Below are 9,056 nucleotides of genomic sequence, written 5' to 3'. Positions count from 1 at the left end.
TTAGGTTAGGTTAGGTTAGGTTAGGTTAGGTTAGGTTAGGTTAGGTTAGGTTAGGTTAGGTTAGGTTAGGTTAGGTTAGGTTAGGTTAGGTTAGGTTAGGTTAGGTTAGGTTAGGTTAGGTTAGGTTAGGTTAGGTTAGGTTAGGTTAGGTTAGGTTAGGTTAGGTTAGGTTAGGTTAGGTTAGGTTAGGTTAGGTTAGGTTAGGTTAGGTTAGGTTAGGTTAGGTTAGGTTAGGTTAGGTTAGGTTAGGTTAGGTTAGGTTAGGTTAGGTTAGGTTAGGTTAGGTTAGGTTAGGTTAGGTTAGGTTAGGTTAGGTTAGGTTAGGTTAGGTTAGGTTAGGTTAGGTTAGGTTAGGTTAGGTTAGGTTAGGTTAGGTTAGGTTAGGTTAGGTTAGGTTAGGTTAGGTTAGGTTAGGTTAGGTTAGGTTAGGTTAGGTTAGGTTAGGTTAGGTTAGGTTAGGTTAGGTTAGGTTAGGTTAGGTTAGGTTAGGTTAGGTTAGGTTAGGTTAGGTTAGGTTAGGTTAGGTTAGGTTAGGTTAGGTTAGGTTAGGTTAGGTTAGGTTAGGTTAGGTTAGGTTAGGTTAGGTTAGGTTAGGTTAGGTTAGGTTAGGTTAGGTTAGGTTAGGTTAGGTTAGGTTAGGTTAGGTTAGGTTAGGTTAGGTTAGGTTAGGTTAGGTTAGGTTAGGTTAGGTTAGGTTAGGTTAGGTTAGGTTAGGTTAGGTTAGGTTAGGTTAGGTTAGGTTAGGTTAGGTTAGGTTAGGTTAGGTTAGGTTAGGTTAGGTTAGGTTAGGTTAGGTTAGGTTAGGTTAGGTTAGGTTAGGTTAGGTTAGGTTAGGTTAGGTTAGGTTAGGTTAGGTTAGGTTAGGTTAGGTTAGGTTAGGTTAGGTTAGGTTAGGTTAGGTTAGGTTAGGTTAGGTTAGGTTAGGTTAGGTTAGGTTAGGTTAGGTTAGGTTAGGTTAGGTTAGGTTAGGTTAGGTTAGGTTAGGTTAGGTTAGGTTAGGTTAGGTTAGGTTAGGTTAGGTTAGGTTAGGTTAGGTTAGGTTAGGTTAGGTTAGGTTAGGTTAGGTTAGGTTAGGTTAGGTTAGGTTAGGTTAGGTTAGGTTAGGTTAGGTTAGGTTAGGTTAGGTTAGGTTAGGTTAGGTTAGGTTAGGTTAGGTTAGGTTAGGTTAGGTTAGGTTAGGTTAGGTTAGGTTAGGTTAGGTTAGGTTAGGTTAGGTTAGGTTAGGTTAGGTTAGGTTAGGTTAGGTTAGGTTAGGTTAGGTTAGGTTAGGTTAGGTTAGGTTAGGTTAGGTTAGGTTAGGTTAGGTTAGGTTAGGTTAGGTTAGGTTAGGTTAGGTTAGGTTAGGTTAGGTTAGGTTAGGTTAGGTTAGGTTAGGTTAGGTTAGGTTAGGTTAGGTTAGGTTAGGTTAGGTTAGGTTAGGTTAGGTTAGGTTAGGTTAGGTTAGGTTAGGTTAGGTTAGGTTAGGTTAGGTTAGGTTAGGTTAGGTTAGGTTAGGTTAGGTTAGGTTAGGTTAGGTTAGGTTAGGTTAGGTTAGGTTAGGTTAGGTTAGGTTAGGTTAGGTTAGGTTAGGTTAGGTTAGGTTAGGTTAGGTTAGGTTAGGTTAGGTTAGGTTAGGTTAGGTTAGGTTAGGTTAGGTTAGGTTAGGTTAGGTTAGGTTAGGTTAGGTTAGGTTAGGTTAGGTTAGGTTAGGTTAGGTTAGGTTAGGTTAGGTTAGGTTAGGTTAGGTTAGGTTAGGTTAGGTTAGGTTAGGTTAGGTTAGGTTAGGTTAGGTTAGGTTAGGTTAGGTTAGGTTAGGTTAGGTTAGGTTAGGTTAGGTTAGGTTAGGTTAGGTTAGGTTAGGTTAGGTTAGGTTAGGTTAGGTTAGGTTAGGTTAGGTTAGGTTAGGTTAGGTTAGGTTAGGTTAGGTTAGGTTAGGTTAGGTTAGGTTAGGTTAGGTTAGGTTAGGTTAGGTTAGGTTAGGTTAGGTTAGGTTAGGTTAGGTTAGGTTAGGTTAGGTTAGGTTAGGTTAGGTTAGGTTAGGTTAGGTTAGGTTAGGTTAGGTTAGGTTAGGTTAGTTTGAGTTAGGTTAGGTTAGTTTGAGTTAGGTTAGGTTAGGTTAGGTTAGGGTAGGTTAGTTTGAGTTAGGTTAGGTTAGGTTAGGTTAGGTTGGGTTAGGTGAGGTTAGGTTGGATAAGGTTAGGTTAGGTTGGGTTAGGTTAGGTTGGGTTAGGTTAGGTTAGGTTAGGTTAGGTTAGGTTTGGTTAGGTTAGGTTAGGTTGGGTTAGGTTTGGTTAGGTTAGGTTGGGTTAGGTTAGGTTAGGTAAGGGTGTTATACTCAAATTCTGTCAACATAATGAGCAATCTCCTTAGCCATTTTTGGCCAAAAATATTTCAATCGACCTTGTTGGAGTGTACGATCCTTTCCTGGATGTGCACTTGCAGGAGCATCATGGATAATTTTTAACACAGTTGGTACCAAGACAGCTGGAACAACTAACTGACAACATTTCCTCGGGGCTGTCCCTAGCTTTACTACTCTACACAGTAAATTGTCCAACATAACTAGTTCTTTCAATGGTACTGGCGGTTTATGAATCGGGCGAGTGTCTTGCTTAGTCAAAAATTTAATGACAGGTGCCCATATGGGGTCTTGTCTTTGTTCCGTTTCTACTACTGTAGCATCTAATGCTGGGTAATTTAACTGAATCGCAGCTACGTGTCGAGAAAACGCATCGGCTACAACATTTTGCTTTCCTGGAATATATCCAAATGTGGGATTGAATTCTTGAATTGTGAGCAAATATCTAGCAAACTTTCCAACTGGATTCTTATTTTTGAACAAGGGAATTAATGGTTGGTGATCTGTAAGAACATGAACTGGGTAATTATAAATTGTATCCTTGAAATGTTTAAGTGCCCAAACAACTGCCAAGGCTTCTCGTTCTGTTGCACTATAATTTTTCTCTTCTTTAGATAAAGTACGGCTAGCATAAGCTATTGCGTGATCTCTGTGACCTTCTGTTTGAAGTAATGCAGCACCTAGACCTATGTCACTAGCATCTGTAACCAACGTAAAAGGTTTAGAAAAATCTGGATACCTAAGGACAGGTGACGAAATCAAGGCTGCTTTGAGTTTTTTGAATGACTGATCCTGGGCCTCTCCCCAAACAAAGGGTTCATCTTTTCTTTGCAACTTGTAAAGCGGAGCGGCTATAATAGAGAATCCAGCAATAAATGAACGATAAAATCCTACAAGACCTGTGAACTGTCTTACGGCTTCTGCGGTACGAGGTGTTGGAAAATCACGGGCAGCAATAATTTTTGATTCATTCAATGTAATACCTGAAGGTGTAACTGTATGACCTAGGAAATTAATCTTTTGCTTTAAAAATGAACATTTTGCAAGCTTTATTTTTAAATTAGCTTCAGCGAGCTTTGCAAGTACCTTTTCAAGGTTCTGGAAATGAGTCTGAACATCTTGCGACATGATTATGAGATCATCAAGGTAAACTAGAAGCATACTTCCTATCAATCTACGAAATAGATTTGTCATGAGCCGTGAAAAGGTTATTGGACTACTACGCAAACCAAACGGCATTCTTTTGAAATGAAAATGACCATTGGGAGTACTAAAGGCTGTCAATTGTTTACTTTCCTCATCAAGGGGGATTTGCCAGAATCCCTGCAACAAATCTAACGTTGAGAATACTTTGTTTCGACCAATACTTTGCAACAAATCATTTAGAACTGGAAGTGGGAAACGATCAGGTATTGTTACTCTGTTAAGCTTGCGATAATCGATTACAGGTCTCCAAGTCCCATCTCGCTTTGGTACAAGAATCAATGGAGCGTTCCATGGCGAATTACTCGATTCAATTACATCACTCTGTAACATTTCTTCTACAAGTCTATCTGCTTCTGCTCTCTGAGAATGGGGAAGACGGTAAGCTGGTACATAAATAGGCGTAGTTCCTTGTTCAAGGGGAATTTTATGTGTAATGAGAGGAGTGAGACCTAATTTTTCTCCTGGTAGAGCAACAACAGCTCTATTCCTGTTCAAAATTTCCAAAAGCTGAGCCACAGAGTCAGGAAAATCAGTAGGACTGAGGTGTTGCGCTTGCACCTCTGGCTGAGATCCCTGTTCTCCTGGTGTGAGTGTACAAACAGTATGATCCATGGAGACATCATCCACAACTCGCACCGGTAACGAGTAATGGGCAAAATCTACAACATGGGTACCAGACTGGAGATGGATATCGGCATTACTTGTGTTCGCGATAAAAAGTGAGACAGTACCATCCTGCACTGTGTGCCAGGAGGGTTCAACAAATGTACCATTCACTTTACATGTTTCACTTTCCGCAATCACATCCGACAACTCAGGCACTCCCTGAACCTTAACTCTTATTCTGGTGAGAGAATGAGGGTGTAGCACAGTGTCAGTAGCCGTGGAACCACTGACTTCAGAGATGGAAGCTGCCAGGCGAGCGAGACAACGAGAATCCGTTAGGGCGTCCCCTTCCAGAAAGTCCCGATACTCATTCTCCTTAACAACTGCACAACTACTATGCTTCAATCGAGTGCCTGTTTTCTCGGGTATGCTACCACGACAATGATCTGACAAACCTACGCTTGCAAGGCGGGTGTCAACAAAATTAACATAATCTGATTGAAGGTTGAACTCGTGGCCCTGTCGATACATGCTACACAAGGGTATGACGTGGTCTTTGATACTTATGTTCCAACGATGGGGAAACAATGCAATATTTTCATCAATCATGGTGTACAGACCTAAGAGAATGTCTCCAGGAAAATGAATAATGTCAACAACTAAACATGTTATAGACAATGTGACATCATTGAACTTGAGTGGGAGGTCAATTTCACCCTGAACTTTTACTTTATTTCCTGAAATACCACTTAGAAAAGGTATGTGTGACTGTTTTAAAATAGTAGGGTGCTTACTTTCAATGTCTCTAAGAGCTGAGGGCTTGACAATATTAATTTTTGCACCTGAGTCAAGAAAAACTTTTAAAACTCTACCATGTACAATGGCTGATACAAGGGGACCATCACTTGAGACTGGACAAGTTACTATTTTTGACTTATGTTGTCTGGGATATCTGTGTCTTGTTTGTGTCAAATTTACTGTGGATCCGTCAACATCTACAACTGGTCTAGAGTCAGTGTCCTCCTCTGTCAAGTGTCCAAATCTATTTTGGGTAGCTACTGAATACACAGGGAGGGCACTAGGATTGGCTAGCTTGAATTGGTTAGCGGATGGCCTTGGGGGTTTCCCGACGACATGGAGTGAACATTCTGAGCTCCAGCATTCTGTGACTGAGCATTATAATTTGAAGTTGCATTATAGCTGGGCTGGGAGTTGTAATTACGAGAGTTCTGATAATGTCTTGGACGCTGTGAGCCTCGCCAAGACTGACCATGGGAGTTACGAGGTGGAGATGTCCTTTGCCTAGCTCTACAATCCGCAGTGTGGTGACCAACTTGTTTATGGTACGTGCAATATGGAAGCCTAGAATGATTAGATTGATGAGGGGGCCGAGAGAATTGTCTAGGAGGTGATGATCTAGGGGCGGACCAACAGTCCCTTGCAAGGTGGTTACTCTTACCACAATGCCAACATGAGGGAGTGGATGGTTGTGGACTATGGCGTTTCGGCATTTTATGAGGCGGCGAATTTGACTGGGGGCTACGAGCATGGGTACGCTTCTGCGACCAAGAGTTTTGAGAATTTGTGGGAGGATGCTGAGAGCTTGTGACTACATTTACAGCATCAGAGGGTGGCAACAGTTGAGCACTTCGGGGAGCTAGTTTATCGGCGGCATTGTTAATAGCCTCAAACACTTCACCAATTTCATGTTTAACACCAAAATTTTGTTGCTCAACGATTGGTTTTGTATGCTCGGGGGCAAAATGCATTAAAGTACCAAATGCTATCATTTTGGCCATAGCCTCAGGGGACAGATTATTGTCTTTATCTAACCAAGTTGAATTATTCATAGCAGAAACTAAGGCATACAGATACTGATCGAGACGGCTAGTAAACGCATTAAACGATTCACCAGGCTGCATGGTGGCATTGGCAATTTTCTTGACTACCCTATATGGGTCAAGGTCTCCTTTATTAACAAAGCGACGGCGAAAGAAATCCTTAAATTCAGGCCAAGACTGGAGGCTAACAATGGCTTTCTCATCAACAACAAAACGTGCATCACCTTTGGTTGTGTCCACGGCTGACCGTGCAATTGCTAAGTATTCGGCATCAGTAGGCTTAGAAAAACGTGCAACTGTTTTCGCTTCAACCTTACTAAACCATGATTCTAATAAACGCGATTCCCCAGCAAAAAGAGGAATAGCCATTTCCTGAGCTGATCTCTGGCCATTGGGACAAGCAACTGTTCCCATTGATTCTGAAGGGGTTTCAACAGTGGTAGGCATTGTCACAGCCGTGGAAGTAATATTTGAACGCAGATTATAATTAAGTGCACCTGGCATCAGAAATAGTATACACAAAAATAAACACAAAAAAATATCAACTTGGCTAAAGTAAAAATGGCAGAAATAAAATTATTAAATTGGGCTAGGCAAGAAAATAATTAAGAACAAGCAAATTGTAAACTAAATTTAGCAATCTTTCATTAAAAAATGACTGGAATTAGATGTATGTAAATTAATTAAACCAGACTAAGCACAGCAATTTAGAATAAAAACTGGGAAATGCAATTGCAAAATTTCATTAAAAAGATTCAACACAACAAGTGGCAATGCAAGAAATATGGATGTAGCACATAAACTGGACACAGGAATGTATATAACTCCTATGGTAAAAGTTTAAAATAAAATGCTTAAAGGATAAATTTCAAGTTAGGTCTGGAGAAATTAAAAAAAATTATATTGCACAAATCCTTAACTGCTACTAAAACAAGGATTTCTTAATTCACTGGAATTTGAATTTACCAATAACACTCTAGGAGAACAATTAAAATTCAATGAAATTACTGTAAGAAGCAGGAATGTTGAAATCACACAGGAAAACTGTGGGGAGTGCAGTACTGAACCAGCTCCAATATTTAACAAGTCACTGAATGGTTAATTCACAGGATATTATGGGAATTATTACATAAGTCACTTTTTAACACTTGGCACGCTGTTCTCAACTAGCAATTACTTATCTCAGGGTTGTAATTTATGAGGATCACCAGTAGCCAAAGTAGGAGAAGCGTCGTGAAGATCGGAAGAGGCCCATGTGAGGCGTGTTTACAAACTGGATGCGACGGCAGCGCTCCTGGCGGCGGTGGCGCGAGACTCAGGGACCCCACACTGTTCACGCTAGAAGCACGAAGATAAATTCTGACGACGACAATATTGCGACGATGGAATAACCAGTTGATACTTGCGACGATGGCTGACGACGATTGCAGTAGCTTGCACCCTCACGAAGCTTGATACTGTCAGCTTGGGTGGCGGTGGTGGTGGTGGTGGGTGTAATAGGTGGTTCCCACGTGGTGGCGCGAGGTTCAAAAATGGCTGGCGCGGGAAGCTTCCTTCCTCCTCACTGATGAGTGAGCGTTCTCACAGGAAAATATTGACCCTTACTTCTAAAACGTTAGCCTGGAGTAGTGGTTGATGGCAGGACCCCGGTCTGGCACAATATTTGATGCGTGGGTGGCAGGATGGCGGCTTATGGCGGTGGCGGTGGCGGCGGTTTTGGCTGGAACACGAGGCGATGCTGGGTACTGGAACTTTTGCTTCCAGAAAAAAATTTCTGGATCCCACTGCTGCTACCAGTATTCGTTTGCCTTGTTCGGGTTGAATGTAGACACAGTAGTCGCTTCTGTATATATTTATTGAGTGAGGCAAACAGGTGTATAACTGGCCAGCCGAGGTCCACCTACTCTGGGTCTGTGAGGATAACTGAGGCTGCTGGGAGCATGCTTGATGCTCCTCTGTCTGGCATGACGTCAGAGGCCTACTTGCCTGTGATTGGTTACATTTCAACTGACAGAATTTGAGTATAACAGTTAGGTTAGGTTAGATTACGTTGGGTTAGGTTAGGTTAGGTTAGGTTAGGTGAGGTTAGGTTAGGTTAAGTTAGGTTAGGTTGGGTTAGGTTAGGTCAGGTTAGGTTAGGTTAGTTTGGGTAAGTTTGGATTAGGTTAGGTTAGGTTGGGTTAGGTTAGGTTAGGTTAGGTTAGGTTAGGTTAGGTTTGGTTAGGTTTGGTCACGTTTGGTTAGGATAGGTTAGGTTAGGTTAGGTTAGGTTAGGTTAGGTTGGGTAAGGTTGGGTTAGGTTAGGTTAGGTTAGGTTAAGTTAGGTTAGGTTAGGTGAGCTTAGGTTAGGTTAGGTTAGTTTGAGTTAGGTTAGGTTGGGTTAGGTTAGGTTAGGTTAGGTTAGGTTAGTTTGAGTTAGGTTAGGTTAGGTTAGGTTGGGTTAGGATAGGTTAGGTTATGTTAGGTTACGTTAGGTTAGGTTAGGTTAGGTTAGGTTATTTTGAGTTAGGTTAGGTTAGGTTGGGTTAGGTTAGGTTAGGTTAGGTAAGGTTAGAATAGGTTAGGTTAGGTTAGGTTGGGTTAGGTTAGGTTAGGTTAAGTTAAGTTAGGTTAGGTTAGGCTAGGTTAGCATAGGTTAGGTTAGGTTAGGTTAGGTTAGGCTAGGTTGGGTTAGGTTAGGTTAAGTTAGGTTAGGTTAGGTTAGGTTCGGTTAGGTTAGGTTAGGTTAAGTTAGTTTAGGTTAGGTTATGTTAGTTTGAGTTAGGTTAGGTTAGGTTAAGTTGGGTTAGGTTAGGTTAGGTTAGGTAAGGTTAGGTTAGGTTAGGTTAGGTTAGGTTACGTTGGGTTAGGTTAGGTTAGGTTAGGTTAGTTTGGGTTAGGTTAGAATAGGTTGGGTTAGGTTAGGTTAGGTTAGGTTAAGTTGGGTTAGGTTAGGTTAGGTTAGGTTAGGTTGGGTTAGGTTAGGTTAGGTTAGGTTAAGTTAGGGTAGGTTTGGTTAGGTTAGGTTAGGTTGGGTTAGGTTAGGTAAGGTGGGGTTAGGTTAGGTTAGGTTAAGTTAGGTTAGG

This window comes from Procambarus clarkii, chromosome 10, assembly GCF_040958095.1.
Source record: "Procambarus clarkii isolate CNS0578487 chromosome 10, FALCON_Pclarkii_2.0, whole genome shotgun sequence".
Classification (NCBI taxonomy): Eukaryota; Metazoa; Arthropoda; class Malacostraca; order Decapoda; family Cambaridae; genus Procambarus; species Procambarus clarkii.
This window is presented reverse-complemented; position numbering follows the sequence as displayed.